The sequence below is a fragment of the Pleurodeles waltl genome, chromosome 3_1 (assembly GCF_031143425.1).
Source record: "Pleurodeles waltl isolate 20211129_DDA chromosome 3_1, aPleWal1.hap1.20221129, whole genome shotgun sequence".
NCBI classification, from domain to species: Eukaryota; Metazoa; Chordata; class Amphibia; order Caudata; family Salamandridae; genus Pleurodeles; species Pleurodeles waltl.
In genome coordinates, this window is record NC_090440.1 from 242,180,824 (window position 1) to 242,195,834 (window position 15,011).

Here is a 15,011-nt window from a genome sequence, read left to right on the forward strand (position 1 = left end):
CTGGTTGATCACAATCAAGACCGACCTCATGCCGTCAGGATCAGAGATCCCGGTGGAGATGGCAGTCTCCTGGACATAATGTGGCGGTCGGACCACCAACCGCCACCACGAGTCTGGCGGTCTTGAAACCCCCAGACTTGTAATCAGACCCTATATCCAAAGAACAGTAAAGACTACAAATCCCATGAGTCTTTACATGTAAACTTAAAACAATACAACAATAGAGGCCCCCTTATAAATTATTTACCAAGGAAAAGCACTTTCTATTTCTTCATGTGATAGACATCGTTCCATCACTTTAATTCAGATATCCACTTCTGATCCAAATCATAACGTAGAAAGAAGAAGTCAATATTCAAGACTCCAAAACTCTCATCCCCAACATTGCTATGAAGCAATCCTCAACACAAGAATATGCATAACATTACAGTCCATCAAACTACATCATGATTGCAGAGCAACAGGAAAGAAAAAAATACTCACCCTCACATCCATAATTCCGTAAAGATGATGGAGGGTCGAGTGTGAATGAGAATGAATAACTGGGAGGGATAATCCTCGTCTCTATGTGTGCTAGGAAATTGTATATATTATGTCAAGACCGGAGGCTCAGATTATGCAAGTTTAAAGCTGTCTGACTACCAGTGAGACCATTCAAGGGACTGGCAAAATCATAAAAAGGTTAAATGTAGAATCTGAAGACCAATCTGCTGCCCTAAATATATCCTCCAATCAGAATGTGCTCCAAAGGTGGAGATGTCTATGCCCCCCTCCTGTAATACCCACTTAACCCATCTTGCAATACTAGCTGACGAAAGTGGCTTAATCGGTTTCCTAGGAACTATGAGTAGTTGCTTGGTCTCATGAGGACGGTACTCTTCAGTCATGGACTCGAAGGCCTGGAGATGCCTAACTATGCAGTTTAGGGTAAGAAAGAAAAGCTGAGTAATGCATAACTGAGGAATTAGTTTTGGTTCTCTTAGAAATAGGAAAAGAGGCCTGTCTGGGGTGAAGATGTGCGCCATCATATCAAGATCTGACACCGTCCTACAGGAAATCAAAGAGAACTGCCAACTTACCAGATAACTCTCTGCATGACAGATATTAATTATCTTGTCTTGACAACAACAGCCACAGAACTACATTGACATCCCATGAAGAAGCATAACAAGGCTCCGGGGGAGTACACAATTGAATACTCTTAGAAGTCTGCACACAAAGGAACGTTTCCCATCTGTTACATCTTGGAACGGCAAATGTCCCACTGAGATGGCAGATGCACCAGTCTGGCACCAGCCAGCTCCGATAAAAAATGTATGATGTGGACTACATCCGCCCCCACAGGATCGAGATCTTGTCACAGACACCAGCGTGACCATTTACGTCAAGCTGATCCATATTGCTTGATCATAGAATCAGCCCATGGTCATTTGATCAGTAGCGCAGCTTGTGATGAAAGGCCTGGGACACCCCAGCGTCCCCTGTAATTTTCCAAACCATAAAACGGAGATGGTCTTCTTGAACCATCTGGTGCGAGTTGCCGTGAATGTCATCAGAAGAAGAGTCTGGAGAAATGGGATTGGAAAAGCCATAGTAAGTTCCAGAAGAATTGGATACCAAACTTACAACTTCCACTTTGGTTTCAGCAGTATCACCTCTGCCCTCTGACGCCTGACCTACGACATGAATCTGGCAGTCATCGAGAATGGCGGGAACACATATCCCTGAATTTGGCCCTAGTCCTGAAGGAAGGCTTCTGTTGCCACCGCTAGCTGGTCTGGACCCCCACTGAAAAAGCAGGGCAGTTGATAGTTGAGTTGGGAGGTGAAGAGGCCCATTTGACATGGACCCTATTTGAACATGATTGGCTCAACAGTGCTGGATCCAGTTTCTAATCACTGGAGTCGTTCAGATGTCAAGAGTGCCAATCTGCTGTCTGATTCCGACCACCCAGCAGATACTTTGCCATGACTGAGATCTTGTTCACCAGACAGTGATTCCAAAAATCCCTGGCCAGGTTCTCCAGCACCTTGGAGCGAGTGACCCCTAGGCGATTTATGTATTGAACTGCTGACACACTGTCCATCTTCAATAGGATGAAGCAAAAGACTTTATTGACCTCCAGGCTACGGATCACAAAGGACCCTGCAAGAAGCTTTAAACAGTTGATGTGTAGTGCTCCTTTGTTGCTTGACCACGGTCCTCCAGTGGTAACCTCACTGCAATGGGCCCCCATCCTTGACGACTCACATTGGATTCCATTACCAGATCCGTATTCGAACCAAATATGGCCCTGCTTTTCCAGGCTTGCATGTGGTTGAGCCGCCAGTGGATTTCCATCTGTGCTTCCGATGAGAGACTAACCTCTTGGGCATAGGTTAAATCCTCCAGGAGAGCAACGCCTTCAACTGTTGGAGCACTTAATAGTGTAGCGGTCCTGGAAAAATCACCTGAAAAGCCAGAGATACTTGACAATCCTGGCTAGTTATCGCAGATAAACCTGTTCTTTTTCTAATGTTCTGCACAAATCCTTGCGGATGAGGAACATTTTCTTTTGAGGGAGTCTGAGGCACTGAGCCCCTGTGTCTGTCTCGAAACCCAGGAACAGCAGGTTTTGTGTAGGAACAAACTCTGATTTCTGACCATTGATGATAAACCCTAGATTCTGAAGTAGAGATATTTACAACTGCAATTGCGACTCTGGTTTGACCCGATATTCATGCAACAGCAAAATATCATCCACATGCACAATGAGTCTGATTACTCTTGCGCAGAGCCATTCTATGGCCAGGTGCAACACCTTGGTGAAGTACTAGGGTGTCGAGGAAAGACCGAAAGAGGGGCAAGTGAACTCGAAAACCTGTTCTCTCAACACGAATTGCAGAAAGCGCTGGTGTGGGGGACAAATCAGGACAGTGAGGTAGGTGCCCTTCAAGTCCAGTGTGACCAGCAAATCGATCGGGAGAAGGACATTCCAAAGTAAGTGGATCCCCTCCATTTTGAAATGTCGGTATACCATACATTGTTGAACTCCTGCAAGTTGATGACAGGCTGAAATACTTTTTCTTTTTTCTCCACTAGGAAAAAGAAAGCTAGAGGTCGAGGATCCAGACCACGCTGGGGGGTATTCTAAAATTCTATGTGAAAACCTGTCACCGTTGTAGTACCCATGCATTCCCTATTTTGATGCCCAATTCTGGAGTAATCATCGTAACCTGCCTCCCACCTCTGGTAGGAAAAAGGGAATATTGATTACTGTTAGAGCCCCCAGGGGCATTGCAGGGACCTTATAAGGCACCTCTGCTGCCATGGCCTCAACCGTTGCCCCCTGTGGGATAGAAACCTCCAAACTTCTTTTGGTCCTGCCATTGCAGGGAATGCTTGGTCTGGAACTTGTGAGGGTTGGAGAGAAACACGTGGCCTGAGGAGCGCCCCTACCTCTTGATAGAACACCTTCCGCATGGACTAATGGGCCTTATTGAGGGAGGAAAGGTGGTGAAAAACGTAGTTAGTTCTTGAATGGAAGGGTCTCCAAAGAGACCCCCATCCGTCATAGCCCCAGCCACTGTGGTTGCTACTTCCCCCAGCTTGGGATCAATTTTAATCAATAAAGAGCATCTGCACTCTGCAGACAATGTCCAGTTTGGAAACATAGAGCCTGTGGCACCCAGCCAGAGAGGATGACATGATTGATCTCTTCACTCGATTCGCAGACTACCTCTGCCATATCTAAGATCTATCTTTGGGAGTGGTCCCAGGACATCAAGGACCTTATCCTAGCAGGCTCCCCAGGACCTGTTTGGACCCTTTTTCAGGTCCCTGATGAACTTTACGATAAAGGTCGCCATTTCCCATCGATCTCAGGGCACAAGCCACCTTGCCTTCTAGAGAAGTTCTCTGTCATTCCGCCCATAGACACCCTCGGACTTTCATGTCCATAAGTTTGCAAATGCCGCAACCTTAATAGTCGGAACCCAGTCCGCTGAGTGGGGATGATAGATTTCTTCCGCGTCCAACATGTCCTGTGTCTCTACCGCATCTTGCAATTTTGACACATCCTGATCATCCAGCCTGGTTTGTTTAGCACTGCCTTCTAGTCACCAGTGTCTACCGGGACCTGGTTCATCACCAGAGTCCCTATCAGGGTCATCAGAGCCAAAATCATCATCTACCTCCTGAGGAGAGTAGGAATCATCATCATCGGGGATAACCCCAGGCTGGGAATCACATTTCTGAGAAGCCAAGGCATCAATGCACTCTCTCAGAAAAGTTGTGCATAGCCTTTCGAAGGTGTCCAAAGGGAGGTTGACAAACTAGGCCTTGGTGCAAGGTTTTGCCACCCGTTTGCCCTGATGGCCACCTTGAGTGTCTTGAGGAGGCAAAGGCCCCACATCTTCCCCTGGCAGGGGTACCACATTGCAACGGGCTGTAAACTGGACTATCTACTTACTCAGGGATTGTCAGGCCAAAGAGATCGCTTTCTGGAAGGAGATGCCAATGGTGTCTACTAACTCCAAATGAATGGAGGGGAGAGAGTGCCTTCCTCCCCATCCCCCCTCGAACACTGAGTTAGAACCTGCCATGAGAAATTAGGTAGAGAAGGTACATAAAGATATTATAATCGCTTATATAGAAGGGGGAACCCCGAATTAGCCACCCAATACGCAATACCCAATAGTTGGAGGGATGGTATGAACTCTTTTGCAATGACCAATGCTTGTTTACCACTGCCAATGCTTGATTGCAAGTCTGTGGTACACACACCCTGTAATTATTATGAGCTCAAGAATTCAGACGCTCCACAGCTGAAGCAAAATGCACTGCTGGAGCTTAAGGTACTCAATGAGGGCAAAACAGAAAACGTGTGTCGATGGAGACTCTTCTCTGCATCAAATGTCCCAGATTTCCTTCAACAGAAAATGAGGACGGTTAGCTACACAGAGAAGAATGCCAGGGATGACAAGCATGCCTAAGTCTATTCCCCACGCACTGCGCCCTCTATAGGGTCCGACCAGTACAAGGAAGCCTGCATGCAGACGCCTAATCTGCGCATGCTGCGCCCCCTAGAGGGGCCAGCCAGCATATTGAAGCTGATCCACCAAAGGCAGTGCAGTTCAGTTGACTCACACACAACGTCCTCTAGTAGTGTCGACCGGCTAGCACGCCGTGCAGAGCCGTGGTGTCAACACCCGCTGAGGACCACGCTAGCTTCACTTAGAGTTAGGCAAACACAACACTGCCAACACAACACGGCAAACACTGCAAACCACACTGCTTATAAATGGGCACAACAAGCGTTTGTAACACTTCAAACATACATAGAAAGCCACCAAGAAAAAGCACACATCTGGACTTCATGGTGGCATTGTTGAAAGTTTACATTTAAGCATAACTCCTTCCCTAGGCCTTTTCCCCTTCCTGTGCCGAGCCTTTTTTTTGGCTATTTTGGGCAGTTCGCGCTTAGGCCCTCATAACTTTTTGTTCACATAAGCTACCCACGGCAAATTTGCGTCCTTTTTTTCCAACATCCTAGAGATTCTAGAGGTACCCAGACATTGTGGGTTCCCCTGAAGGAGACCAAGAAATTAGCCAAAATACAATGAAAATTTAGTTTTTTTTAAAAAAATGGGAAAAAAGGGCTGCAGAAGGCAGCTTGTGGTTTTTCCCTGAAAATGGCACCAACAAAGGATTTTGGGGTGGCAAGATCACCATCTTCCCAGCTTTCAGGAACAGGCAGACTGGAAAACCCAATTTTTCAATACAATTTTGACATTTTACTGGGACATACCCCATTTTTACTATTTTTTGTGCTTTCAGCCTCCTTCCATTAGGTGACCAAAATGGGTAAGAAACCGATGCTGGATCCCAGACAACTAAACATTTCTGAAAAGTAGACAAAATTCTGAATGCAGCAAGGGGTCATTTGTGTAGATCCTACAAGTGTTTCCTACAGAAAATAACAGCTGAAATAAAAAAATATTGAAATTGAGGTGAAGAAAACAGCCATTTTTCTCCACGTTTTACTCTGTAACTTTTTCCTGCGCTGTTAGATTTTTTAAAGAAATATACCGTTACGTCAGCTGGACACTTCTGGTTGCTGGGATATACAGGGCTTGTAGGTTCATCAAGAACTCTAGGTACCCTGAGCCAATAAATGAGCTGCACCTTGCAATGGGTTTTTATTCTGTACCGGGTATACAGCAATTCGTTTGCTGAAATATAAAAAGTGAAAAATAGGTATCAAGAAAATCTTAGTATTTCCAAAATGGGCACAAGATACGGTGTTGAGAAGCAGTGGTTATTTGCACATCCCTGAATTCCGGGGTGCCCATACTAGCATGTGAATTACAGGGCATTTCTCAAATAGACGTCTTTTTTACACACTGCCTTACATTTGGAAGGAAAAAATGTAGAGAAAGACAAGGGGCAATAACACTTGTTTTGCTATTCTGTGTTCTCTTAAGTCTCCCGATAAAAATGGTACCTCACTTGTTTGGGTAGGCCTAGTGCCCACGAAAGGAAATGGGCCAAAACACAACGTGGACACATCAAATGTTTTCACAGAAAACAGAAGTGTTTTTTACAAAGTGCGTACCTGTGGATTTTGGCCTCTAGATCAGCCGGCCCCAGGGGGCACAGAAATGGCCTAAACAAATGTGCCCCCCAACCCGCCCGGGGAGTGACCCTTGCCTACGGGGTCGCTCCCCCTGCGTGATATTGGCGCAAAAAAAAAGATCCCCTGTGCCTAGCTGTTTCTGCCCCCCCCTGGGGGCAGATCGGCCTAATAACAATAGCCCGTTGTGCCCCCGGGAGGGCAGAAATGGCCCAAAATAAATTTCCCCCCCCCAAAACCCCCCTGGGGAGCAACACTTGCCTACGGGGTCGCTCCCATTGCGTGACATTGACGCAAAAAAAAAAATCCCCGGTGCCTAGGTGTTTCTGCCCCCCTTGGCGCAGACAGACCTAAAATCGGCCGATTTGCCCCCAAGGGGGGGCAGAAATGGTCTAAATACAATTTGCCCCCCCAGGGGAGTGACCCTTGCCTAATGGGTCGCGCCCCATCTCTAAAAAAAAAAAAATTTAAAAAAAAAAAGAGAAATTAGCCCTGGCGCCTAGAGGTTTCTGCCCCCCGGGGGCAGATTGGCCTAATAACAATAGGCCGTTGTGCCCCTGGGGGGGCAGAAATGGCCCAAAATAAATTTGCCCCCCCAACATCCCCCTGGGGAGCGACGCTTGCCTACGGGGTCGCTCCCCCTGCGTGACATTGGCGCAAAAAAAAGATCCCCAGTGCCTAGTTGTTTCTGCCCCCCTTGCCGCAGACTGACCTAAAATCGGCCGATTTGCCCCCAAGGGGGGGGGCAGAAATGGTCTAAATACAATTTGCCCCACATGGGAGCGACCCTTGCCTAATGGGTCGCTCCCCTTCTCAAAAAAAACAAACAAAAAAAAAAAACACACAAAAAAAATTTGCCCTGCTGCCTAGAGGTTTCTGCCCCCCCTAGGGGCAGATCGGCCTAATAACAGTAGGCTGTTGTGCCCCCGGGGGGGCAGAAATGGCCCAAAATAAATTTGCCCCCCCAATACCCCCCTGGGGAGCGACACTTGCCTACGGGGTCGCTCCCATTGCATGACATTGGCGCAAAAATAAATCCCCGGTGCCTAGTTGTTTCTGCCCCCCTTAGGGGCAAATTGACCTAAAATCGGCCGATCGGCCCACCAAAGGGGGCAGAAATGGCCTAAATACAATTTGCCCCTTCAGGGGAGCGACCCTTGCCGAAGGGGTCGCTCGCCATCTGTAAGACAACAACAAAAAAAGAAATCCCTGGTGCTTAGAGGTTTCGGCCCCCCTAGGGGCAGATCAGCCTAATTAAAATATGCTGATCTGCCCCCCCCCCCCAGGGGAATGACCCTTGCCTAAGGGGTCGCTCCCCTTGCGTGAAATTCGCTCTCTGTTTGGAGAGCTTGGATAGCTCAGATGACTGCATCGGTTACAGAGGTCACAGTTTTTCCTATGGTCCCAAGTACCCTTCTACTTGGGGTTTTCTATCATGTAGCAATCAATTCATACATCTTAATTAATGCCATATGCAGATTAATATAGGTACAATGACACAACATGATCAAAATTTACATATATCATGTACAACAAACATATATAGATTCATGCATGCGGGCACCTATTTTATATGCAATAGTCGTAAGAGTACCTTTATACTCAATGTGTTCATATTTGAATCATCAAAAAGTCAACCTTTATCCACCTGTGTTTAGTCGTGGGTTCCTTGATCAATACATTATCCTCCTACAACAAGCATTTTGAAAAGGCTTAGCCAGATCAACTTAAAATAAATACTATTGTCAGTACATGTAGTTATCCCTTTATATTCAATGAAAGCACCACTTTTAAGAATATGTGTCAGAATTTACACATAATAGCTTGTCCCATCATAATTTGTACAGCCATACTACCAGCACTTTGCTGTGCACCAATGTTATAAACATACACGTGGCATCAAATCAACTATTAAATATTTCTAATATTAAACTGTAGGGTCATTGGAAAATGAATCGCAGTTTAACAGATTAATAACAATAACACACAATATAGCTTGTTTTACCTTCAACCTCTCATTACAATGTTGCTCATGTAGCTGTCCTAAAACCTCCTCGTGATAGCCTTCCTTGTTCATGCAAACTATGTTCTCATCCATGTGCGCTTCTCATATCACAATAATATTATCATCATGTAATCTATTCAGGGTCGCCCTTTCTCCTTTAGTGATGGTACAATTGTACGATGGTACAATTGTAACAATGTTTCTTTGAATCAAGAAGTTTATGTTCTAAGTTATACAAATCCATAATGACTCTTCTGGAAAATTAATCAAAAACCATATCTGAGGAATCAGATGGCATGGATCTTGATTGCAATTTTGAACCATTATTTATGGTTATATCCTCTCTAGATCTTGTCTGATCTGCGCTAAATTGATCTCTATCATATCGTCATCCAGTGATAATAAGGTACATGAAGAAAATTGTGATATATATGATTTCATGGGATAGAACATGTCAAGAAGGTTGAGAGAGGAGGTAGTAAAGAAACAATTCCTAGAAGGGTGGAAGTTAAATAGATTAGCAGATAGAGGAGTGTGGAATATGGCCACAACACAGTGAGCAAATTGTAATACTTCTTAAGATTTTTAAGTGATCTGGTCAGCGTCTGTTCACTCCCTCCTGTACAGCTCCACCTTCTGCTAATCCCTTTGAGAGCCTGCCAGCTCTGAGATTGAGGCCCACCTCCACCCCCAAGCACCCAACTGCAGCTCATCCTTGGTGGCCGAGTGACCATCTGTATCTGTCTATCTCTGTTCTCCTTGCCTTTTTCATCATTTTTTATTTTTTTGACTTTCTCTCTTTGCACTCTTGTGCTGTTTGCTGCTTTCCCGTGCTCTGTCCCTGCTGCCCATGCAATCACGCCCCCCTTCCTGCCAAGTGGATTCCCGCCTCCCAGCTCCCCAGACCCTCCCACCTTCCTCCCCTTCTTAATGGCAGCAGCTGTGCAATGAGGGGAGACTCCATTGACCCTCTGGTCAGTGTCTGTTTGCTCGGTCTTGCAGAACTCCACCTGCTGCTACTGCTGCTGCTAATCCATTTGAGAACCTGTCAGCTCAGAGATCGAGGCCCACCTCCACCCACAGGCACCTGCCTGCACCGCATCCCTGGTGGCCTAGTGGCCATCTGTATCTGTCTGTCTATGTCATTCTTGCCTTTTTCATCCTTTTTCATGTTTCTGTCTGTTTTTCCTCTATTTGCACTCTTGTCATGCTTGCTGCTTTCCCGAATTCCGTCCCTGCCGCTGTTGCCCCTGTGGCCCACTCTTCTTCCTGCAAAGCAATTTCCAACCCTCCCACCTTCAGCTGATCAGACCCTAACATCTCCCTCCCCTTCTTAATGGTGGCTGCTGTGCAATCATGCTGCGGGTGCACCCCTGCGATATGGACCCTGGAGGAGGCATCGCCATAGTCTAGAGGAACACCCGCCACCTGTCGACCTCCACTGAGACGCAAAACCAGCCAACCACCCTTGAACACCCACACTTCCAAATTCAGACCAACCTGAACACCTCCCTTCATGGCACGTTCATTAACTGACCTCCTGGACCCCGGCCCCAGTTCAGCGAAGCCGTCACCAACCTCTTCCCCCCATGCCCTGTCCTCCACTGACTACATCCTACATCAACTTTCACCCCGAGAACCATTAATGACCCAAACTCCACAGCCCTCCAGGACAACCACGCCACCCTCGGTCTCAAGCAACTAGTAAACCTCCCCACTCACTCAGCTGGTCACACCCTTGACCCCATCTTCACGGCAGGGAACAACATCACTATCTCTCACACCCCCAAACACCATTAGACTGACCACCGATGCGTCCATGTCGCCTTGATGAAGTCCACTACACACCACTGCACCCCCCCTGACAGAAACTGGTGCAAAGTCACCGAAGCCCAACTCACAGATGCACTCAGCCACTCCCCTCCATTGGATGCTGTGAACGACTCAGCTGCACTGGATCATGGAAAGGGCTAACACCATCGCCCCTTCACAAAACCCACCAGAAACCAGCACCGTAAAAAAACCAGCTGGTTCATGACAGAACTCAAAGAGTTAAAACGCGCCTGCAGATGTTTGGAATTAAAATTGAGAAACAGCAAAACAACTGCAGACCACTCAGCTCACAAAGACGCAGTCGCCATGCACCACCAGCGCACTAGAGCCTCTAAGAAAACTGCCATTCAAGAATGCTTCAGCAACAACGCACACAACAGGAAGGAGCTATTCACCATACTCAAGGAATTCACAAACCCTAGAACAGACACCTCAAATATCCCCCCTCTCAAGACCTCTGCGACAACCTTGCCACCCTTTTCCACTGTAAAATCCAGGACTTAAACGAAGGATTCAAGAACCAAAACATGCCTCTACCACCCACCAGCATCACCAAGGACCCCACGCCGCAATACACCCTGAGTCATTGGACCCCTATCGCCACAGAAGACACCCGGAAACTCATGAACACCATTCATTCAGGGGCACCCTCGTTTCTGTGTCCTCATTACATCTTCAACTTTGCCAGCTCCACCATCGCACCAGAGCCTTTTCAAACTATCAACTGTTCCATTAAAACTGCCACTTTCCTATCCGACTGGAAGCATGACCGATCAACCCGTTCCTAAAGACACCCTCTGCTGACCCAAACGAGCTGAAGAATTATTACAGACCTATCTCTCTGCTCCCCTTCCCAGCCATCAACATACAACTCACAGTTCCTCGAGTTAAATCACATCCAAGACCTCTCCCAGTCTGGATTCAGGAGCAATAACAGCACCGAAACAGCCCTCCTCGCAGCCACCGATGACATACACACTATGCTGGACCATGGAGACAAGGCCGCCCTCATCCTTCTCGACCTCTCAGCTGCGGTTGACAGAGTCTCCCACTCCACCCTTTGCACCAGACTCCACGATACCGGTATCCGTGGCAAAGCACTGGAATGGATTAGATCTTCCTCACAGGAAGAACACAGAGTGCCAGACTCCAATCATTCAGCTCAGCACCTAAAGAAACCTGCTGCGGAGTGCCCCAGGGATCCTCACTAAGTACGACCCTCTTTAACATCTACATGGCCCCACTCACTAAAATATTAGACAGCAGGGCCTAACCCTCGTCTCCTACGAGTTGAACAATATCAGAGATAGCACATACACAAAATACTGTGATGAATACATTATGCCTTAGTTTGCATATCTATTTTTGGTCACACAGTTTGTGTTACCCAGGATCAAAATTGGTGTTGTTTCTAATATTGGATTGTATACCAATAGGCAATGGGATTACCTTTTTTTACATTACCATGTGATATCGACCAACTTTTTCATGAAACCACTACACTGGTTTGGCATCTATGTTATATAGGATGGTGCTGAGTGCCTATCTCTTTTAAGTCCTAGCCTGATTTCTACTGTTGATTTGACAGGATTCCTGGACCGCATCCTAGGACCAGGAATTGGTGTCGTTTTTAGTATAGGTTGATTTATCCATCATTTTCTAAATCCTTTCGCATTATTTTTCACTGATGTGATAATATTCATGGACCTTGTCCCATAATCAGGAATTGGTGTTGTTTCTCACATGATGCAACATAGCAATAGCTTACGGGCAGGCATTCTGATTAGTATAATGTGAAGACAGCCTATGTTGCTGTGACACCAATAAATGGAGCTGGTATTCAGGGTGTATAAGATGGTGTTGGTCCTTTGTATATTTTTTTCGTTGTCCTTTTTCACTTTCCATTGCTGATGTAGATAGATTCTTAGGCCTATATAAGGGCATCCAAAATGCTCACAAGTCAAACGAAGGTTAATACTACCGCTTATTGACATGTGTACTCCATATCAAACGTAAGATTTGCAGCTTAACACAGTTTAACTTTCAAAAAATGCTTCAAATATCAGGGATGGGAGCTTTTTGAGGTATATGTATAGCACAGTACACTTTTGTAATCAAAGTAAGGGACAGTATTACTAGAAGTGTGTGAACTTGAAATTCCAAGATGGTGCTCTTGTAGAAACACATCTCATAGTGGGGGCTTAAGTTGGGTAATCGTTGTTTCATTATCATTAGTTGGGAACAGTATATTACAATGTAATACAGATGGAAGTTAGTGTACTTGTTTAAACAAAAGGCTCTCAGATTTGCTATTAAATACACATGGCTTGGATTTGGGTTTTCAAGATGGTACATGTCGTGTCTTGTGGGCATGTATGATGGAAACATTTAGGATCCTGTAAGACTCTGTAGAGTGATGACATAAGTGTTAGAATGTAGGGGGCGTGAATGCAGGTTGACACCGTTGAGTTCATAGTTACATGCTGAAGAATAAAGACATGTAATACATAACTCTGTGTGTGGTGTTTTCATTTGTTGGTACCCAAACTGGAGAGGAAGCTACAACCTGTATCTGGAACGCTGACATTATGATTCCATTCCTACACATACCCGATATTGTCCCACACATACCCAAAATTGGGAGCTACAACAGGGTAATCATCTGTGGCCCTCTCAGTGGTTGAGATTAATATACTACAACTCAGTACTGGTGTTAACTTGTTACTTTTTTTAAAGAAACAACTTTTAGATTTGCCATTACATACTTACACTTGATGAGTGGATGCTTGCATTTATATATCCAAGATGTTACTTATGTTTAAAATCAGTGTCACACTTATGGTTAACATGAATGTCACAATGATACTTATGATATCAAGGTGAATGATTTGGTCATTTATTCAGGGATATCCATTGTTTGCTACCAAATGTTGGACTAATACAATTGATATATAAAGTGTATGGGATCACTTATATTGAGATATCCAAGATGGTGCAAGTTTAGAACAGTAGTATTAGGACTTAAGCTCACTAAATAACCCCATACTACGGGCCTGTTTCAGTAATCTTCCTTTAGGGAAATTCATGAGTTGAATTTCATATGCTAACATTATTTATCTGATAGTTCATAATGGATTATTTCATTGACGCCCTAGTCTCATATTAGACATATTATTAAGTAGTTTATTGGATGACAAGTTTATAAGACTGGTGCACAGCAGTGTTGATAGTATATCTGCACACATTTTAGATTGGAGATACAGATGCGACAAGCAGTTTAAGTAAATCTAGAGTATATCTAGACATATATTCCTAAAAGTGACACTTTTACTGAGCATTAATAGATACCTAGATGAACTGGCAATAGTATATATTTAGGTAAGCCTTTTTCAAAATGTGTGGTGTAGGAGGATGATGTATTGATTAAGGAACCTGCAAATAAGTACCAGTGGACTGGAGGTTGGCATTATGAAGATTCAAATGGAAATGCACTAATCATAAATGTACTATTATATATTTTATTTAGAATAATAAAATAGGTACCAGCATAAATGAACGTATATGTGTTTGCCATTTGGTAAATGTAAATTGTGATCATGTTGTGTCATGTACCTATATTGAGCTGCATATAACATTTATTAATTAAAATGTATGAATTTGAAAAAACTATTATATAACGTGCACATATTACCAAATAGGTACCTTTGTATATGAAAATACAAGTCTTTTTATACAACATAGTTTCTAGGAATGCTGATTACATGAATATAATATGTTGGTATATAACATAAATTGCTCATGACATAGGAATGAAATGTCAACTTAGTAGCATTAACAATGCTCTACAAATAAGGAACTTAATGCCCCATCGTAAACTTTATTTATCAGCCTTCCAAGGATAATAAGAAAGTCTGGTGTAGAAAGGTGGATAATTTTGAAACACAGTATTAACTGTAATATGTGATTATACGTTTTGGTTGAAACAGCAGTTCGTAGGTAACCTGCATACATCACGTTCGTTGGAATATTTAAGTGTGTTTATGTTTTTTAATTGCATGTCATATAAATATAGGTTGAATATATTTTATGTACATGTGATTTTGTAGCCCTGAACAAGTTTTCATAGAACAAAACATGGCAGCTAGCACAAAGACTTTATTTGTTCAAGTGGGAATGAAAGAATTGTGAAGATAACTTTCGAAAAAAAGAGTATTTTATACGTCTACATCAGATCTCCATGCAATTTGTTGAATTTGAAAAAACTGGTGCTTACCTGCATATGTACTATCAATCGATAGTCTAGGACTCACCTATTTATTGAATCTTGAGTGCAGGTTTTTTTTTTCCTCCAAATAGATTTTTTGGACAATTTGATTATCTTTTTGTAAATGACCCCTTTTTAATGTGTGCACCCCTGACCAATTGATCAATTGATGTTTTCTGTTGATGACAATAAATTGATAAATGCAGAGCATGTCATAGTGCCTTAGCAACCAGACTGTACATTATTTGGTGTGTTCCTTAGTCACTCAATAAGCAACTCTAGATTCTGAAACATAG